The following is a 21,768-nucleotide window of genomic DNA, read 5'->3' as shown; positions in this document are numbered from 1 at the left end:
TGTTAGTTTGATATTAGACTTTGTTAGGAATTATAGATACTGTAACAGGGAGGACAGCTGCAAAGAATAGTGCGACTATGTTAAGGGGAGAGATATACAGAAAGTGCATTGACTAAGGAAATGGTATAATAGGCTGTAGATATTGTTAAAAACACTATAAAATGTAATTGCAAGGAGTGGGTAAACAGCAAGTAGACTGCTTTCTATAATGTTTATGAAGTTATTTGTAAATAATGAGGAATAGCAGGTAGAAGTGGTTTTACAAAGTGTGAAGTGGAGGCTGAGAAAGTAAAATGTGTTGTACAGTGAGGTAGGGAGAGGAAATGATATTTAGATATTAACAGGAAATAATGCAAGTAGTAGAAGATGAATGTATTACAAGTAATGGTTGGTAGTACACTGAAATATTATTGGGCAGGAAAGGTATAAAGTTAATAATGTCAAGGGTGGATGAGATGGAAATAGGGAGTTGAGTGAGCCAGCGGAGTGTCCCCAGTGAGGAGCAGTGCAATAGGTGAAAACTCCAGAAAGAAAAGAAGCAGATGACAGATAAGAAAATTATTCTTGACTGAAGAAGAGAAAGACCAGTCAAATAATTATTAGAATAGAGCTGGTAGTGAACAGGGCAAAGAAGGCAATCAAAGCAGTAGTGAAAACTAATAGATAGAGGCAGTAATATAAGGGAAAGGCAGATGAGATTGGGTGAAAACTATTTGAAAGTCAAGCAAAACAGAGTTATGAGAAAACATATTAAGGGACATTGATGAGCTGTGCAGCTAAGAGAATGCTTAAATAATGACTGTGAGAGATTTTGGGGTGACAAGAAGTACTAAGATAAGAGGAGACCTAGGAAATAACTGTTAGCTAGCTAGTTTAGTAAAAGTGTAAGAGAGAAAACTGCATGGCACCAGCACATAAACTAAAGCAGCACAGACAGCAGTAAACCTGACTAGTTACAAAGCCAGGAACCAAGTGATTGGACATGTCCTTACATAAAGCTCAAATGCAGAACTTATTTCTCAAAGAATTACAGAGTAACTGATCTTGCTGAGGATGAGTCTATTGTTTCAGGGATTCTGGGACGCTCAGATCCACTCCATAAATGGACACTGTTCAGTGCGTGGGAAGTGGGTGATACTAAGCCCTAATGACCATGACCTTGCAAAATGTAGCAGTAGATAGTTTATTTACTAAGGTAAACAATGTAGGAAAAAGTAAGTGGTCAGGAAGTACAGGGTACGCTAAAAATGAAGAACATTAGAGTGCTTTAGAAGTAGCTGGGAAAATACAATGTATTACTCAAAGCACACAGCATTGCTGAGATAGAGCACTGCAGTTGAAAAAGAACAATTTATGGGTGAGAGTAACATACAGAAGGAAGAAGAAATAATAGAATCCATACTTTATATCTTCACTATATAACACCATTATATCTTATAATGCAGATCACTAATCAAATATATCTATAAGCAAATAAAGCAAGGGTGTATTGCAAGAAGGAGCAATAAATAAGCACTGTAGCACAAGAGCATCTACAATTAAAGAGCTGGAACAGACTGAACTTTCTTGTTTGGCAGTACAGGAATAAAGGCAAAAGCCACACATTCCTTTCTAATAGAAAAAAAAAAATAGGGAGGATGATTGCTTATGAGAGGATACTAATAGCCAGCATACTGATTCCGAGTGGTGGACAATAGGCAGCCCACAACAGAAATCACAACTAGTACCCATGAAGAAAGAGAAGCATCCATGCTTTAGCAACCTTTATAATAAGATACCCGCAGTTTAATTACATTCTGAATGCATCATACAAATTTATACCTGTGGAATGGAAACTGCATAAGCCAAAGGCATACGATAATTTGCTGCACCTTTCGTTGTAAAAAATCCACCTCACACAAATATAATTCATAGCAATCAGTTTCCTTAAAAGTGCATGGACTATGTTTTACTGATATTTGGTTTGTTAATGGTGGGAGAAAGCTATTGCCATACATTAGTAAAATCTGTCTGAAAGGTCATTTGCACTAAGGTATCTTTATTTTCAGCTTTTAAAGAGGTCAAATCATCTACACAATGAGCTGTCATCATCTTATGTAGCACCAGGAGTGAAAGTGTTGCTGAGCATGTAAAATAAATATGACTTAGGACAGAATCCTGAGGCATCCTGGAAGAAACAAGATCACAGTCAGAAAGGTTTGAGCCTAGAGAGACAAAAAAGACATATCTAGGCCATTGTTTAAGTAAATGACCTTTCAAGCACCAGCTCACTGAGAAGAAGCAATCAAAAGCTCAGATATCACATGTGGACTTATGGCTACATAGTCAACAGGCAGAAAATCATAAAAAATAAGTGTTTTTTGCATGGGAACAACACTATTGCCCCACACCCCATTGTGGTGGATGGCATCTCTCTTGCACCATGCTACTTAAATATACTAACTTTGGGACTGCTGTAATAAAGGATAATGCAAACAGTGATCGCTGCATAGAAAACTCTGATCTGTGGATCTAGAACTGCTCCACCTTATCCAAAACTAACATGAGACTCGTCAAACTTGTCCATTCAACAAGTGGAATACTACATGAAAAAAAACTCAACTAAAAGGTGCTCAATGAGTTGTCCCACATTAAAAAGTGATACACCCAGAAGTCCTCACCTTTACACAGCTACTAAACCAGGACAAGGAGCTTTTACTAAACCTGAGTGGGACAAGCATATCTAAGAGCAGGGTGTTATATATTAGATGCAAGGCCTTTTCATTGATGGCCCCAGAAAGTAGACCTCAGTCCAGTTGATGAAGATAGTATCTGTGATCTGATTAAGGAAAGTAAGGGAGCTGAATCCCGTCCTGAATTCATCATAAGTGCGAACAACGAAACAAAACATTTTTTTATTACCTGTTCAAAAATGGTTCTAGAAAATAATTTTCACGAGTTTGGCAATTGAATACATTCTAGACATACAGTAGCGGTAATAGTAGTAGTAGTACAAAGGACAAGTGAGGTAAAGAACTTTAGAAACAGGAGTGATAAGTGTTTCTTCCAGCAGGATGGAATGAACCATAGGAACACAAAGAGATTATATATGTGGGTTAGTGGAGGACACGTACATTTGACCATCTGAGGTATTGGAAATCGTTATATCAGTAGTAAGTTTGCTAACTGTTACACAGTGGGTGATTTTTTTTGTCATAGCAAGTAACTGTATTGTTTCATAAAATGGTAAAGCAGCAAAGACTTTTGGACGGTACAGAAATACATGCCAATGGGGTCTATATTAGAACATCAAAGTTTCACAACTTCGAATGTCCTAATATCGACCCCTATTCAGTGAACGCTGAAAATAGTGAAGCTGCGGAACACCACATTTCTTCCTAGGGAAGGAATTCGGTTGGCTGTTCCTGTGGCTTTGCTATTTTTCATCACTGTGGTGGAAAGTTACGGGTCAGGATCAGGTAAGTGTACGATTGTGTGGATGTGAGGGTTAGGGCATGGCGTAGGTGAGTTAGGGTTAGGGCACGGGTGAGGTGAGTGTGCGATAGTGACAGACCTTAGGGTTAGGGTTTGGGTTAAGGAAAGTGGATAGCTAGTGGTGTATGTACAGTGTAGTGTAGGGTTAGATGTAGGATTTTAAGTGTATGTGTGTGGATTGCTGTTTGTTTGGTGTGCTTGTGTTGTGTGTATGTGTGTCGGAACAGCACATTTTTTCCCTGGGAAAAAAATTCGCTGTTCTGCATGTTCGATGTTGTCAGCGTTCACTGAATAGGGATCAATATTAGAACATTCGACATTTTAAAAAGTCGATGTTGTAATATAGACCCCATGCCAATGATCGTGATAAAAAAGTTGAAATACATGAAACTATTCTACAACTACAGCTAGAATACAATCTTCCCCTATATTGTTTATTCTCAAAACTTAATCATTTGCAAATATGATTCAACAGAATCTGTATGTTCTCCTTTCATCCCACACAGAACATCATTACATCATCCTTGAATGTGCAAAGTGGCTTCTGGTGTTTTGGATTATTGACCTTTTACTCACACTTGCTTGTTGCTAAAATCAAAATTGTCTGTAAAACAAACTGTATGCCAGCTATGCTCCATTTCAATGCAATTGTACTACATAGACCAAATAATAACTTATCATCCAATGCCCATGCTTTTACTCTTCCTCTGTTTTAGGCCCTAAATTGGAATCAGCTTCCAATCAACAGTAGAAAGAATCAAACAGTTATTATAGTGTCTCCAAAAAATATATACATGTTTACTTACTTAATACAGCCAACAATTACACAACTTGCTGAATGTTTAGTCTCTGTTATTGCATACATATTGCCTTCAGTTTAAGCAATTGCTTGTTTTAACACCTGTAGGTATTGTAGCTCCTTGTTTGTACTGTACACGGGTCTATATCACAATGTCGAACTAACAAAAGTTCGACCATTGTAATATCGAACCCTAAAGTCTGAAACCCAACAAAACCAAAAACACAGAACAGTGATTTTTTTCCCAGGGGAAAAAAATCACTGTTCCATGACAAAAAAAAAAAAAAAAATAACCTTAAACTTAAACTAAAGTGGGGGCCTTCACCTCCACCCCTCAACATGCCCCCCACCCCCCTACTTAAATATACCAACTCCAAGATCGCACCACAGTGGAGGAAATAGCAAAGCCCCAAAAATGTCCCACCAATTTTTTTCCCTGGGAAAAAAGTCGATGTGCCTTGGCTTCAGTATTTTCAACTTTTGGACTTTAGGGTTCGATATTACAACGTTCAAACTTGTTTTAGTTCAACGTTGTAATATAGACCCACTGTACACAATATGTAACTGGCAATGGTATCATAGCATTCTGCATGACTTGTAATCTACAGTCTAATATACTCAGTAAAAGTTTGTAAAATTTGTACATTGTATTCTTTCTGTCCATGTTTATTGTATCCCATATCATGTGTATAAATATTATCTATCCTGGTTGTAGTTGAAGTGGATTCTGATGGATCTGTCAGCTTTCTTGATGAACAAATGTAATTAAGTAAATTAATAAATAAGCAAATAAATAAATAAATAACATGCAAATGCAGTGACCAGCCCCTTGTATATAAAATAACATCCAATAGTACACTATGGTTCCTGTAAGAAACAACATTCTGTTCAGTGCTCTTCCACTGGTTCTTTATCCATCCATCCATCCAGCTAGAACTCCTTTTTCCCATTTTTTGCACATGGGGTTGGAGTGTCACTTTAACTGTCATAATCATCTAGAGCTGGTTTTCACACCTGTTTACTTTTATCTGACCCATTACCAACATGCTTGATAGTACTACATCTGTATATTCCTTAGCTGTATTTTTTTTACATTCTGCAACATACATTGTCCAATAATGTCTTAAGCTGTTTTCAGAGAAGTCATAATAAAATCTAGGATAGTTGCTAATGTTAGTGCTGGTAATGAAGAAGAACCCCATTTTGTTCTGAGATTTGCACACTTAGAAAAGAACATAAGGAAGGGATGAGCAGAAGCATTGCCAGGCACAGCTAGCTGTGAATGCCTTAATATCCTCCCCCACATGTCATTGACATGCCCCACTAAGATTGGTGGTTGCGAGGTTTCCTTTAATGCTCCTCTTCATTGACCAGGTTGATGCATAGTCATTCCCTGCTGATGGAAATCTCACAGCTGTAACATTTATTAATTATTATTAATGATTCAGCTCAACCTGTGAATACTGCTAGAGTGTGATGTGTATCCTTACAACACATTTAGAAGACAGTATAATATAGTGCCAAAGGGAATATTAGTCAACTTTACTCCTTGCCAGAGAAGTACACAAGTGGTAGCAGCTGCTGCCGAATTACATTTATTTTTCAAACTAGACTCCCTAAAAGGTGATGCCTAGAGGCAGGCAGATGTCATTCTGGCATAGTGGTAAAGTAAGTGAGTATATCTGAGGGGATTGACTGTTTGGGTCATGGAGTCACATAAATAGTCATTATGAGTTAGCTGCTGCACAGTTTGATGTCTGCATTACTAGGGTGTGTTATGATGACACTTGTCAGACAATCAGGCGAAGACACAGAGGCACTCACTGGCACACACACACACACACACACACACACACACACACACACACACACACACACACACACACACACACACACAGTCAGACAATCAGGCAAAGATAGGTATTATACCCAGGCAAATATCTGATTTTTAAGCAGCTTTTGAAATATTACTTACTGCAGACCTATGCCTTTTTATCTTTTATCATATATGCTCCCCACTTTCTTTGCATTCTAACTTATTTTCCTCTGTGTTGTTTATTAGTGGTAGAGATTGCAATTCTTGGAGCCATGCTGTCTGCACTGTGTCCTATAGATCTATTTTGGATAATGCCAAGTAATACTGCCTGCCTGCACCATTATGGAGAGTCCCTGGTATAGTGTTGACCTCTGATCCATGTTCTGACTAATTCTGTTGTTGTCTGAAAAGCATAACTAGCTCATATAGGGGCAGTTCTTTCCCCTCAGTGTCATGGGCAGTAATACTTATATCCAGGCTCCCAGTGTAGGGGATTATCCCCATCCAACATGTACTCTATGAAATAAACGCATTATCTTAGGGTCCTCATTTCATTATAATAAGTAAATTAAGATGTTAGCAAGTGCCAAAGCAAGAGAAAGTTGCATGTCATCCTATATGCAGTTAGACTAGCAGGATGTTAGACACACATCACTATGTATTATACCACTGCCTTCCCTCTATTTCCCTTCCTGCAGTACTATCAGTGCTAAATTAAATTACTGCGGAACACTATGACTGAATGTGGTATGTATGATTGTTAATTATGCTGCTTATTCTGTTTGCATGCTGCAGAGTCAGCATAGTGCTATTTGCTTGGTGTATTCCGGTTGCAAAGCATACTGGTTTTACTCAATTCAGGAGAAACTTGACTAGGTACTGGGAGAGCACTGGGAGGAATAGTTACTGACTTCCTCCCCTGAATAGTGCTGAATAGAAACTTTTCAGTACCCATTGCACATGAAAGGATCTGCCGTCTTGCCGGAACCACGCTACACTATACACCAGAAAATGTTGGAAATTAGCTGATTCCAGCCCCTTCAAGAAGTGCTGATAACTTAGGTATGGCATAGTGCAAGGTGGATTTGCATTCTGCTATGTCCTTTATGCATTGCACGAATCACAGTAACTCCATTGCAGTAATATTTAAGAATTGTACATGACTAAAGTATTGCATAACACAGACTGAAGCAGAGGACTCAAGGTAGTTTGTACCACTCAAGATCTGTTTATGAATCTACCCCTAATCAACACATTTAGAATGTCCAAGAATCCAAACCTTTACTGTATTACACGGACATAATGTGTTTACTGTATTTGATAACAGGAGACCGTAGTTACATCAGAGTGTTTGTTTTTCTTGCACAGTTGCAATTGTTACAACTTAGATTTTTTCAATGCACTCTCTATAATGGTACAGGCAGACAGTACTTGACATTATCCACTATGGATCATTCTTGATGATCATCACAGTACAATTGTTAACTAGAACTGTTGTAACACATTTTGGATGTTATGCATTAGTGTATTTTAAAAGGATTGTGATACCAATTGTTTATGTGTATTGGAAGAAGATATAAGATCACAGTTTATTTTGTTATGTTAGCTTTAGCACTCGATGGAAGGTTGTTGAATTATACAGAGGTGATAGCCATATTAGTGCTGACAGGTATATTTATAATGATTTGCAAGAGAAGATGTTGGAGTTTCTTTCTTAAGTTCTATTCTTTTGAAGAGTCCATTGAGATCAGCACTTGATTCTGAGGTATATGTCAGATCACATTTCTGGATTTGTTATGGGCATTTCATAGTTAAATAATAACATATGAAAGTGTGTGCTTTATGATAAGATGTGTTATAAGGTATGAGTGAAGCCAAGAGTCTAGCACATCGTATGATAAACATGCCCTGGAGGGTATTATTCTTATTATGTATAAAACTCACAGTGTCAAAGTAGCAATAAATTTTTTCTCATTTTTAATTGGTAGCATAATGAAAGAGTATCATCAAAGTTGAAGAAATCAGATGTCCAATCAGCTTTTGAGATTCATAAGTTTGTTTTGATCAGAATCAGACATCTGTAGTGTATAATGCAGTTAATAAAATGGCTGCAGTTGATGGGCAATTGTCAGTCTGTGGATGAAACTGGCAGGCCCCTGCTATCATTTGATCATAGTTAAACAGTCAATGTGAAGTTGTTAAATCTCGCCGTTTATTCTCACTGATGGGTTCGGAGCCGATCCTCGGCTCCGACACGGGCAATAGCAAAGCTCAAGGTTTGCCAGTAGCTCGAGACCAAGCCCCTTATCCCACAGTGCACTGCTGGAATTACCTCAGATCTAGTTTGCCGTGGCAAGAGAGATCTCGGTGATCCAGCTAGCTCGGACCATTTTAGAAAAAAATTAACAGCAAGTCTATAAAAACTTTTCTTTTTGTTTTAAAAAAATATAGTGCATGTTAGAACTATTATATTTACTCTATAGTTAAATACTTTTACATAGTATAAATAGTTTAAAAGTTAGGGCCTTGTTGGCTTCTTTGTTGTGTGGGCCTTTAGCCCTTTTTTCTCTAAAATTAATCCTTATAATAGGCTTTTTCTGTGGGCCTGTTAGCCCTATATTTGTATCTATATTTGTATATATATAATTTACTGTTTTTTCATTTAAATATGTTGGATGATAAGGAGAAATCCCATCTCAAATCAGGATTCAAAAAATGCCCAGATTGTGGGCAGAAAATGTCCATCACTGACGGACACATTCAATGTGTCTACTGTCTGGGGGCTAAACGCCTCCAAGACACCTGCAGCATTTGTCACTCCTTTTCTTCAAGAGTCCTCTTGGAGAGAAGGAGGAAACTTATAGACAGGGGATTGCTACAGCAATCTTTTTCGGAAGTTTTGTGTAGCCATGAGGGTACTAGTACATCCTCCAAATCCTCAAAATCCAAGTCTTCAGATAAGGTCTCAAAAAAGGCTAAGATTTCAGAAGGAGGGTCATCAGTTCCACAGTCATCGGAACCGAGTGTACCTTTGATTCAGAGCCAGCTCTCAGTATTGGAGCCGGTCTCTGAAGTTCCTTTTTGACCTCTGCTCCAGTCAGCACCTTTGGTGCATTCAGCTAAGTCTTCAGTCAGTCTTTCAGATTTGGACATGGATCGGCTAGTGCAGAAGCTTTTACAGGCACCAGGACTTGTCAAATTGTTGTCTGCTCCGACCAGCTCGTCGGTACTGAAGACCATGGAAACGGATTTGTCTACTCCTCCTCCAAGCTGTACTGGACTCTCGGAGCCGAAGGAAATTAAACCGATGGTGGTCGAACCCTTGGAGCCAATACCTGCACCGGGTTATCGGCTCCTTCTACTCGGATGTCCTCGGCACTGACCAAGGACTCTAGGAGCTGACGCTCTCCCGTCGGGTCCAGGGAGGATAGTCAAACCGATTTGTCGATGCCAACTCTTCCTCTCGGGGCTTTGGCTCGGATGAGCTCGGCTCCTACCTCAGGCTCTGAGCCCAGGGTTTCGGTGCGGGAGGATTGGACGGTACTCTGGGGCCGTCCACTCCTTCTCATCAGAGACATGGTGCCTTCGATGCTATGAGGAGAGTTCTGTCTCCAAAGACAACATCAGCAGTGATTCAGCTTTCCCTCTCCCCTCAAGCTCCTGTGTCTGCTTCTTCATCTACCAGTCCCTTTAAGCGTAGAGACCCCTAGCCTCAAGTACCCCCACAGGGCGTCCTCTACTCTTCTGAGACCTCCCCAGATCCCCCCCACTGAGAAGGTGCCCAGGAAGGGATTGTGCAAGAGGAGGCACTTAGACTCCCCACAGGAGTCCTTGACATCTGACACGGACTTAGATGAGTCAGAAGAGTCCCCTCGATCCTCCTCTGAGGCTATCTCCTTTGCAGAGATACTAGAGATCCTTAGTCAGAGGGGCGATTGGCAGTCCAAGACCCCTACTGAGGATGAGTCCGTGCTCTTGAAGGCTTTTGGGTCTCAACCTTCCACTTCTTGGGTGTCTCTGCCTTACAATGAACTCATGGAACTGATTTCTCGTAAGGCGTGGGAGTCACCGGAGGCCATGGAACCTGTTCCTCGTAAACCCAATAAAATTACGTCTGCCCCAGTGGACAAGCCATTTTTGTCAAAGGGAGTGCTTGTTGATGCCATGGTGGTAGCTGCAGCCACCAAAAAGGAAGTATCTGAGACATCCACCTCTATCCATCCCCTAACAGAGATTCTAGGGTCATGGATAGATATGGGAAGTGCATGTTTAGTTTAGCAACTTTCTCTCTGTGATCACTGAACTACTTAACCCACTTTACGAGACTACAGAGAGATCTCCTGAAAGAGCTAGGAGATACTCTCCAGGGTACGGTAGCTGCAGGGGTGGCTGACAAAGTCAACGCCCAGCTCGCTACCCTAAACTCAGTGGTAAACTCGTCCATGCATCTCATATCCTATGCAGCTGATGGTTCAAGTAGAGCCGCTAGTTTGGGCATTGCTCTTCGAAGACAAGCCTGGATGCGTCTCTGTTCCTTTGCGGAAACCTTTAAGTCTTCCTTTATTAATACCCCATTTGATGGCTCATCACTGTTTGGGCCCAAAGTAAAGGAAACTTTAACCAGATGTGAGCAAGAAGGCACAACCTTATCTGCCGTTGGAGTCCATTTTTCGACCCCTACTCGGCCCTACCCCAAGGTCCCTAGGGGAGGGAAAATGTGGTTCCGAAAAGCACAGGCAGCCTTTCAGGACACACGTGGAGAAACCCGATCTAGAGACAGAGGAGGAGGTTATAATGGAAGATGCCGCCCCCGCAGCAGAGGGGGTCCGCAGCAGCAGGGTGACAGGGATCAGTTCTCCAGTCAGCCCTACCAGCGCCCCTGAAAAGGGGCCCGGCTGTTCGGCTCTGGAGGCAGTTGGAGGTCGCTTGTCTTTATACCCAGAAGCCTGGCTAAACATAACATCAGATACTTGGGTACAAAGCATAATTTCCAGAGGATATTTCATTCCGTTCTCTTCCCCTCCCATTCCTCTAAAGAGATTCCCAGATTTTCCACCCAATCTCAGGGAACAAACAATCGTACAGGTCCACAAATTGCTAGAAAAAAGAGTCATCCAACCAGTCCCAGCAGACCAAGTTGGATTCAGAACTTACTCAAGATTCTTTTTGGTACCAAAGAAAACAGGGGATTGGAGACCTATCTTGGACCTCAGCAGACTCAACCAGTTCATAAAGAAAGAGAAGTTCCGAATGGTCACGCTTCAGTCCATTCTTCCTTTCTTAGGGAAAGGCGATTGGATGTGCTCCATAGATCTCAAGGACGCGTACTATTACATAAAGATGAACAGATGCTTCAGATATCATCTGCGCTTCCGGCTGGGAGCCAATCATTGCCAGTTTCGAGCCCTGCCCTTTGGTCTCACTACAGCCCCCAGAGTGTTCACGTCTAGGATTTCAGGTCTTTCCATACCTAGACGATTGGCTCCTAACTGCTGCCACCAGGCATCAATTGACTCAGGCAACACAATACACTCTGACATTCTGCCATCAATTGGGCATTACAATCAACTTCAAAAAGTTTGCCTTATCGCCATCGCAGCATACAATTTTTATAGGAGCAGAATTAGATACCTCAACTACCACTCTATGTCCCCCTGTTGAAAGAGTCCTTCTTCTCCGCCAAAATGTCACCTTACTGGTATCAAAGAACAAAGCTACAGCAGCAGAGGCATTGAAAGTACTAGGTCTGATGGCGGCAGCAATCCTGGCTATACCACTCACAAGGATGCATATGCGAATTCTTCAATGGCTCCTCTTCGCTCAGTGGTCTTACCAAAAACTACTGATGCACCACATGATTCTCATCATGGATTCCTGCAGGAGAGACCTTCAGTGGTGGTTGACGTCTCTTCATGTCACTATCGGAAGACCCTTTGCCCCCCCCCCAGTAGCCACTGTGACCACGGACGCATCCCTGATAGGGTGGGGGGGGGCATTTTCAGGGAAAGACTGCCCAAGGCACATGGACAGATCAAGAATCACATCTGCACATCAGTGTTCTAGAGTTGAGAGCGGTACTTCTGGCATTGCAGTACTTTCAGGACTCTCTTCCTGTAGGGACTATTGCAGTTCAGACGGACAACATGTCAGTAGTCTGGTACTTGAACAAACAAGGCAGAACCAAGTCTTACCCCTTTTGTCGAGAAGCCCTCAGGGTCTGGCAATGGGCTGTGTCATCCCAGTGTTTTCTATTAGCAACGCACATCCCAGGGAAAGACAACATGATAGCGGACAAGCTAAGCAGGGTGATATTGCTCCCTCATGAGTGGTCTCTCAAACAACAGGTTGCAGAGTTGATTTTCTGCAAATGAGGCCAGCCTTGCTGCAACCTTTTTGCCAGCCACATCAATTCAAAATGCAGAAGCTACTTTGCCCTAATAGCACTTCCCGGTCATCCTCCGAGAGATGCACTTCTACACGATTGGCTCCTGGGTCTCCTTTATGCATTTCCACCCTTCCCATTAATACCCAGACTTTTACAGAAAGCAAAATCGCTGGGAAGGTCTGTTATACTCATAGCCCCCTACTGGCCTCGACAGATGTGGTTTCCGTTTCTCCACCATCATCTGTTGGAAGGTCCATGGATCCTGGACTGAGTTCCGGATCTTCTGATGCACTCATCAGGGGACCTTCATCCTTCACTGCAGTCCCTGAAACTGACTGCTTGGCTAATCCACTTCCCCTAATTGCCAGGCTTCATTCAATTTCAGAAGATACAAGACAAATTCTCTTGTCTTCTCACAAGCCATCTACCAGGAAATTATATGGCAGTAAATGGAGAGGGTTCTCAATATGGGCCAACATGCAGAACATTGACCCTTTCTGAGCTCCTCTATCTTCTATTTTAGCCAAACTGAAATGGGAAGCCAGCGAGACGATAAACCTCAGCAAATGCACCAAATCCAGACACAGTAATACTTGTAAGCTAAAAGGTGAAATTTTATTAAGCTCAACAATGTCCATAAGCTTTTCGTCAGTGTCCCACACCAACTTCATCAGAAAAAACATAGAAACACATTTCAACATACACCTTAATAAAAAACTCATAAACCACATGACTACTTAGCAATTAATACATTCACAAACCTGCTCAAAACCCTTCCTTAAGGACTCAACCTTACTAAACCACCAATTAAAAGGAATATCCATGCTTAAATAAGCCATCCCGAAACAAATAAAATAAAAAAATGAATACAATCTACAGAAATATAAAAACAATAAAATTACCTAACCAAGCTTCTTAATTTTAAAATACAAGAAATGGATAACATTCCATTTAAGCCTGGATAATGGTAAGCTTCTAGTTTCAGCTGCCAAATTAATTCCTTTTGTTCTAAAAGGAACATATCTGGACCCCACCCTATTGGAAGGAACTACCTGGTCAATAACTGAAAAGGTAAATTCATGACCAGGATACTCCTTAACATACCTAGCCAGCACATTCTCCATCTTCTCTTTTTTGATGGCATAAAGGTGTTCATAAAGGCGTTCCTGAAGTTTCCTATCAGTTTTTCCTATATAAAACACTGGGCATGAAGAGCACCTAGCCAAATATACCACATGTGGACTGGCACAGTTGAATCTACCCCTAATGGGGTATTTGATCTCCCCAATACTGAAAAAAGTCCCTGCTTTGATAAACCTGCAGTATTTACACATATTACATTTGTACATCCCCCTAACTGATGTCCCCCCACCCCTTTCCCGATAGACCATCATCATCATGTCCCCAGACAGAGATCTTACAGCAGAGGGAGACAGAAATGGAAAGGGTTGGGAGGGGACCACACTGGACCTATGTTGAAGAAAATGTGGGAGCGTGTGGACAGTCACTAGTGCATAACTTATCTAGCAGAATTTTATCTGAGTCTGAAATTCAAGTCTTGGATAAAGGCTTGTCTTTCATTCCTACTAGTAAGAGTGATGTAACTGATACCATTATTGATTTCAAATTATTTACACGTAATGTACAGTTGAAAATTGATTTTGGTATGGTTGGCAACGAGCATATTAAGCCTTTTAGGACCCCGAGTACGTATATTCCTGTCCTGCATCCGGTTTTGGAAGTGTTTTCTAAATTGGTTGAAGAGGATGCCTATAGGTTCAGTTTAAGTAATAGAGATGAGCATAAGAAGAAAAATAAGAACAATTTAACTTACAAGCAAAGGATGGCTTTGAAAGATTTAAGAAGTGATGACTCCATTATTATTAGGCCTGCTGATAAAGGCGGCCCAGTGGTAGTTTTGGACCGTGAATGGTACATGCTGAATATGGAGTCTTTATTAGGCGAGAATGATTTTTATTCCTTTATAGATATGACGAGTGTTGAAAATAAAGTTTTTAAGATATATGATATGTTGGATGATGTCTTAATGAGCAAATGTATTGATTTTGATTTATATAAGTTTTTATATGTAAACAATCCTTTGATCCCTATTATTAATGGCCTTCCGAAGGTTCACAAAGATTTGAGTAACCCGCCTCTGAGACCTATTGTTTCAGGTCGGGGGTGGGTAACAGAGCCTTTATCTTTGTTTATAGAACATTATTTGAGACCTCTTGTTGATGCTAATTTATACATTTTAAAGGACAGTAAGCAATTTTTAATATGTTTATATGAGTATATGAGAGGAATGGGGGATGATGCACATTATATACTTGTAACGTTGGATGTAACTAGTCTGTTCACTGTTATACCCAATGATGAAGGCATGGAAAGGGTGCAACGGTATTTGACTATGCATTCCACTTATGATTCGAACACTATAGATCTGGTTTCTTTGTTCTTGGAGACAGTATTACAGAATAACATTTTCCTCTTTCAGGATAAGTTATATATCCAAAATGAAGGCGTAGCAATGGGCACATCCTGTGCCAATAGCTACGCCAACATTTTTGTGGCTAGTTGGGAGGAAGAGAATTTGTTCCAACTTGATGGCTTTAAGAGAAATGTAGGTTTTTATAAATGATTTGTTGATGATTTGTTTTTCGTTTAGAAAAGTGATGAGGAATCTCTACATAACTTCTTTTTTCAGTTGAACAATATGACTGTCTATCTTAAATTTTCTATGAGTTTTTCGCGATATAGAATTTCATTTTTAGATGTGCAGATCGAGAGGTTACATAATGGTTTATTGAATACTAGGATCCACAGGAAAGCATGTTACCGTAACACCATATTGCATAGAGGGAGCATGCATCCCAGATATGTTTTTAAGAATGTGGTCAAAGGTCAGGCGATGAGGGCCTCAAGATTGAACTCAGGTTATGAAGGTTACAAAAATGAGCTTTCCTCCTTAAGATCCAGGTTGGTAGCGAGACAATATAACCCTCATGAAGTGGATTATATATTAGAAGAAGTAGATGCAGTTAGAACGACTAGAGGTAGTCCATATTTCTCTAATATTAGTATGGGTGATGAAGTTAATAACATTAGGAATCCTAATCCTTCCGTAGTAAAGGTACCAATGTTTTTTTCAGTCGATACACCTGAACTTAGTGGGATAGTACGTAAACATTGGAATGTCTTGATGCTAGATGAGAACATGCATGAGGCTGTGGGTGATGAACCCAAGTTTCTCTTTAAGAATAAGAGAAATTTGAAGCAGAGATTATGTTTTCCTTGTTTACAGACAAGAGAGATTTGTAATGAGGTTAATAAAGCAACCGTACCATGTCAGGAATGTAATCAATGTGATTACATTGATACTTGGAATTGCTTTATACACCCCACTACTAGCAATATTTATCAAATTAGTACCCCAGCAAATTGTAGTACTGAAAATGTCATTTATTTAGCCCAGTGCGTAATGTGCACCGCGTTCTATATAGGTAAGACTAATAGAAAACTTAAACAACGAATTAGGGAACATTTATACCACATATGTATAGGTTCAGAACATAATGCATTGGCAAAACATGTGATAAATAATGATCAAACACATGAGTTTAGATTTTCAGTGTTACAATCTGTTACCCCTGGATTGAGAGGGGGTGATATTAGGGGTTATACAGACAGCTGTGAGATGAAATGGATTGTTAGGTTCAGAGCGGATAGGACACCTGGGCTCAATGAGAAGATACCCATAAAACCTGCATTACGGAATAGAAGGTTGAGGTTGGTTCAAATGAACTAATCTTTGATGTTTTTTGAATGTTTTTAGTATGTTAGTTTTTATATATACATTTTTTGAATGTTGATTAAATGTTTTAGGCCAAATGTTGTGCTTATTTATAATGTATTATATTCTACATGAGTAAGATTTTAATTAATTGATTTATAGGCAGGATGTGATGTCATAACAATTTCATTATATAAATGACTTTATTTTTGCTTGTGATTTATGGTCTGATGAAGCCAGATTGGTGAAAGCGCTTACCTTTGATATCAATAAATGGACTGAGTGATTTTTTACTGCATTTCGTCATTTGGATTTATTATATTCAGCATTTTGGAGTTATTACATCTGACTTTCGTTGTGTTCTGTTTGTAAGAGATTGCCTTGGTTCGTTTCCATGTATGGACTGTTTTTCTTTATTGTTGCTCACATTTATTTATCACGGGAACGTTTACTTCATAGGAGTGCGGACTTTTTACATTTTTAAATAGTCTTTAATCTGGCTTTGCAAAATAGTGTGCTTGTGTGTGTAAATTAAGAATACTTTACTATGGCTACTGTGCATGTTTCTATGAAAAATGTTTGAAATATGTTACTTTGATCTTTATTATTGTTATTCATTTTTTGACAGAGACATCTGAGTATGATACAGTTAATGTGGTTATAAATAGTGGATTTTGGGAGATGTCTGTGAATAAAAATGACTGACCTGCTGAGCTGATAAAGTTAAATAAGTCATTAGTTTGTCTTTGCAGACTGTACTTTTTGAGTTGAGGGGATACATTCGTAGGGGAATGTGGCTACATCCTAGAAGCTGGAATATAATTTGAAAAATCCTGGATGTGCACCCGAAAGAGAATTGCCACAGTTATCACAGATGGCAAGGAGATTTGACACAGCTATCACTGATGACAGGGAGAATTGATTTAGATGCCATTGATTATGGTGCATATGAAGAATGATGAAGGAATTTTGCCTTACATTTCGATATATAAGATCAAAGGAAAAGGGTAGCTGAATGTGGTCAGTTGAGCACCCTCCAACATCTTGTATAAGGGTAGTTAACAATGATGGATGAAAACCCACTATTGATATGTGTGGTATTGATGGGAGGGGGGAGACAAAGATGCCAGAATTTGTATCAGCATCTGTATGGCCAGTCATAAAGACTGCAGTGCTCCATTGCACAAATGAAATCAATCAGCCACTTTTTTAAAGTGTCAGCTTTCTGGAATACTTCCCCCGTTCTGGTTCGCTATCAGTAATATATCAAACTACCAACATCTGCTGAGGTCAGTCTGCTATGTAAGAATAGCAAACAAAAGGCAAGCATTCTTTATCTAAAACAAGTAGATGACTTGTATCTGAATCATCATCTTGCTCATGCATGCATATAAGTTGCCCAAAAACGACATACATCATTTAATGTACAGAAACACACTGGAAATTTGAACCATCTGCTATCACTAAAAAAAAAATCCTAATCATTGTCATGTGAGGGTCTGAATGATAGAGTCTCACAGCTAACTGACAGCAATGATTCATCACAAGATGGAACTTGTAGGCATCAGACCTAATGCATAAATGAAATAAAGAGTCAGGATCACCAGTAGAAATTATTTCACTTGGAACATAAGCCCTACTTATTCATGACTGGAATACTTTTACAAATAGTGTTAGTTTTTGGAAGCTTTACCACAATAAAAGCTATTTTATGACTTTTTTTTTTGTATTGTGAAGATATCTAGCTGGATAACCCCTTTTTATGTGTCATTATATTGTGTGTTTTGTACTTGCTACATATTCTTACAGTTTACATTTTTATAAGAAAGTTTTATATTAAAATATCAGATATATTCTTTATGAACGATAACTATTTGTCAGGCCATCATTAACTCAACAGTTTCACAGGTTTATAGAAATAGGGTTTGTAGTGGGAAGAAAAAAAGACTAGGTGACTGGTTTTCTATGAGCCATAACCTGGTTCTGGCATCCAGAGATAAGACTGAGATCAAGCAATATTCTCCTGTTTTCTGTTAAGAATTCCTGCATTCTGTGGATCTGCTCAGAATGCATGGTCATTCATCATTCTAATAGCAACCTAAAGGCTGCATTACGAATATACATCACAGTTAGCATATGTGAATTTTAAAGGCTTTCAAAAGGGCCTGAGGCAAACCTATGTTTATCATGTCCTTTATGACTAATAGTAAGAAAGAGTTCTAAAGCATCTCTTTTCAACTCGTTCTTAGCAGGAAAGCTATTTGTTTTTGTTGCATGCATTTTCTAAGCCTTTGATGCCTATATGTGTGCACATATACACATACATAAATGTATATCACTATCAGTCTTTTTATATATGTATGTATGGTTTGTAAGCCAAGAAAATACAGTCAGTGAATATTTTTTTTGATGAATTGAACTCATTGACAGTGTGAACCAAAAACAGTATCAATTAGGATGAAAGTGCTGTTTGCAGGGGGCAAGCCTCTTGTACCCCCATATGGAGGAATGTATCCCTTACATCTTTGCTACTATATTTATACTAACTCTGAGATGATAAAATACCTTGGAAAAGAGAATAAATTCATTGCCCAAAGCATTCTATGGTCCTCAGCACAATTGCTAAACCTGCTACTTTTTCATTATGCCGATTTCACTCCCTGTTCTAAACTAGCTTTGTAGAAAAAAAGTTATGCAATGAAAATAGCAACAACATTTTCAATTCAAGTCACTTGCACTTGACCAGGTAGCAGAGTGGAAGAGTGCCATATATGTACACATGAATCCATGACATTACATCAACATTCAAAATCATTGAACACAACCCAAGCCACCGACAAAAAAAATAAAAAGAAAACAAACAAGTTCACAGAATGAAACAAAACATTTCTTTTTAAGATTGCTCAAACCAAAAGCATGCCACACCACTACATTCAGACCAAATTTCTCTGAATAGTGCTAGGGTAGTGTTGTGGTAAGAGATTTTGCAAGGCAGTGTGTTGGGCTATGGGTTATGGGCAGGGTTGGTTAAGTTTGCTCCTCCCCATGCCATCTTACTAATGCATGTTAACCCAAACCCCATCCCTACCCCTAGCCTTAACTTGATACCTTTCATTACAAAAACTCATTCTATAATGCTAACCTTATCCAAGTTAGTCTTGGACACACACCATATACATAAACGCATGCACTACACTAAATCTTTCCCATTACCTTGCCCTTACTGTAGTCCTAACCCATAACACTTGTATATATTTACCTTTTGTACACACACATGGCAAAATCTATCACCTTCCGTAGCACCGAGTCTAACCCTAACCCACAAACTCTCACAGAAACACTCATTAGTCACATGAAACTTGAACACCATGTACTTAACTTCCCCAAACATCTGTTCAACACAAGATGTCCCCAATCACATGGTTAAGAAGCAACAAGAATTATTTAGTGGGACTGAAAATGTTAAAGTATTAAAGAATAGGTGTAATCTCACAGAACAAGAAGAGGCGCAATTGCAGAATGCTAAGCAGAAAATAAAGGATTACCCTGATAATATGCATGAGTTTAGAACTGTTTTTTGATAATGATGCCAGGACACAAAAACTTTTAGCGGAACGACTCAAGCAACAGAATGTAGAAAGGGTTGTCACCAAGCTTAGGGAGCCGATAACAAAGATGATAACAAGAGATCCTGTAGAGGTAGTAGAAGTATTTCAGAAAAGTCTGTATAAAGCAGAGAAATATGTAAATCAAGAAACAGTACACATGGAGATGTTTATGGAAGAATTAAATATGCCAAGGTTAGTGGTAGATGAGGCTTCATTACTAATGGTTAGGATAGGAGGAGATGAAATAAAAATACTGATGTATACCCAATCAACAGGAAAGTACCCAGGAATAGATGGTATTCCTGCAGAAGTTTGGAAGCTAGGAGGGAACAAAACTGATAAAGATCTGGAAGGTTTTGTTTAACAGTATTTTAAGAAGACGAGAAACACCAACATCCTGGAAGAAAGCAGTGGTGGCTGTAATACCTAAAGAGGGTCAAGACCCATCAGGTCCATCCATAAGACCCATTTCAATCCTAAACCATGATTATAAAGCATTTATGTCTGTAATGGCTAAAAGAATGGCAAAAATGATGCCAAAACATTGATAAGACATGGATCAGTGTGGTTTTGTGGAGGGTAGGCAAACATTTGACAACATTAACATTGATGATCCAAAAGGAAACTGAATGTAAGAAAATAACACTGTTGTTAGTGGGCCTTGATGCAGAGAAAGCATTTGACAGAGTAAGCTGGGAATTTTATGAGCAGGGCAATGTAAGCATTTGCATTCCCTGATCAAGTTATAAGGTTTATTAGGTGGATATATGAGGGAACCAAGGCGAACATTAAAGTGAATGTGCTCCTCTCTGATAATTTCTGTTTGAGCAGAGGAACCAGGCACTGGTGTCCTCTTTCCTCTTTGTTATTTGCACTATATATAGAACCATTGGCAAAGAAAATAAGAGACTCAGAAATTCAAGGATATAATCGGTATGGTAGTTAGGAAAGCTGGCTGTATTTCCAGATGATATTATTTTATACCTGATAAAACCAGAAAAAAGGCACTTCAGTGTTATGGAACATTTTGAGGCAGTTTCACGTCTTTTCAGGATACAAAATGAATGAAGCTAAAACAAAGGCAATAGCTGTAAATTATGTACCCAAACACAAACTGGTTCAGCAATATTCATATTTATGGGGACATGATAAATTGAAGTACTTGGGAATATGGATTAAAAAGGATTCTGGTGTGGCAGGTAAGGATATGTGGGAAGAGATTAAGCAAAATATAATATAAAAAATGATAAATTGGAAGCTCTGTGATATGGATATGGATATTAAGATACAAGCAGTTAAAATGCTTTTAGTCTCTTTAGTTTTATACATAGGTCAGGCCAGGCATATTTTTATCAACCAGAGGAGAAGTTGTGGATAGCAATTAATAACGAACTGAAGGATTTTATCTGGGAGAGGAAGATGACAAGAGTGAAGTGGGATAAACTTATTCTTCCAATTGAACTAGGCAGTTTGGGATTACCCTATATGAAGGGGTATTTCAGAGCTACGTAGCTAAGGCTCCAATACAGAGCATAAGCAGAAAGCTATAATTCAAAGTGGAAAGAGATGATAATGATGGTGGGGGGGTGGTGGCTCAAGAAACAAGGAGAGGCTGGGATGTTAGATGTAGATCTCTAAGGAAAATAACAATAGCCATGCAGAATATTATATTCATAAAGTAGCGGGAAGTTTTCTAAGAAGTAAGCCAACACGGGAATGGAGAAAGGAGATTCTGCTGATAGGGATGACTGCAATTTGGGATACAGACAGTAGGTAAGAGAAGGCTGGACTTTATGTAGAAAACTTGTAAAAGAATCAAGGCATTCGGAGCAAAGAATTCGAAAGGAAAATGTAATAGAATGGGAATAGGCCAATCATTTGTTTGGATTG

The 21,768-nt window shown here is 39.3% G+C and overlaps 1 protein-coding gene across 2 annotated transcripts in view; it reads left to right on the top strand.

Moving 5' to 3' along the window:
• Window positions 1–21,768, top strand: part of TAFA2 (TAFA chemokine like family member 2) — a 2,885,489-nt gene that overhangs the window by 473,955 nt on the left and 2,389,766 nt on the right. The window lies entirely within an intron of this gene.

Source organism: Protopterus annectens, chromosome 11.part0 (assembly GCF_019279795.1).
Source record: "Protopterus annectens isolate FY-2018-M chromosome 11.part0, PAN1.0, whole genome shotgun sequence".
Classification (NCBI taxonomy): domain Eukaryota; kingdom Metazoa; phylum Chordata; order Ceratodontiformes; family Protopteridae; genus Protopterus; species Protopterus annectens.
Note: the sequence above shows the minus strand (reverse complement) of the source record. Positions and strands in the feature narration are given on the sequence as shown.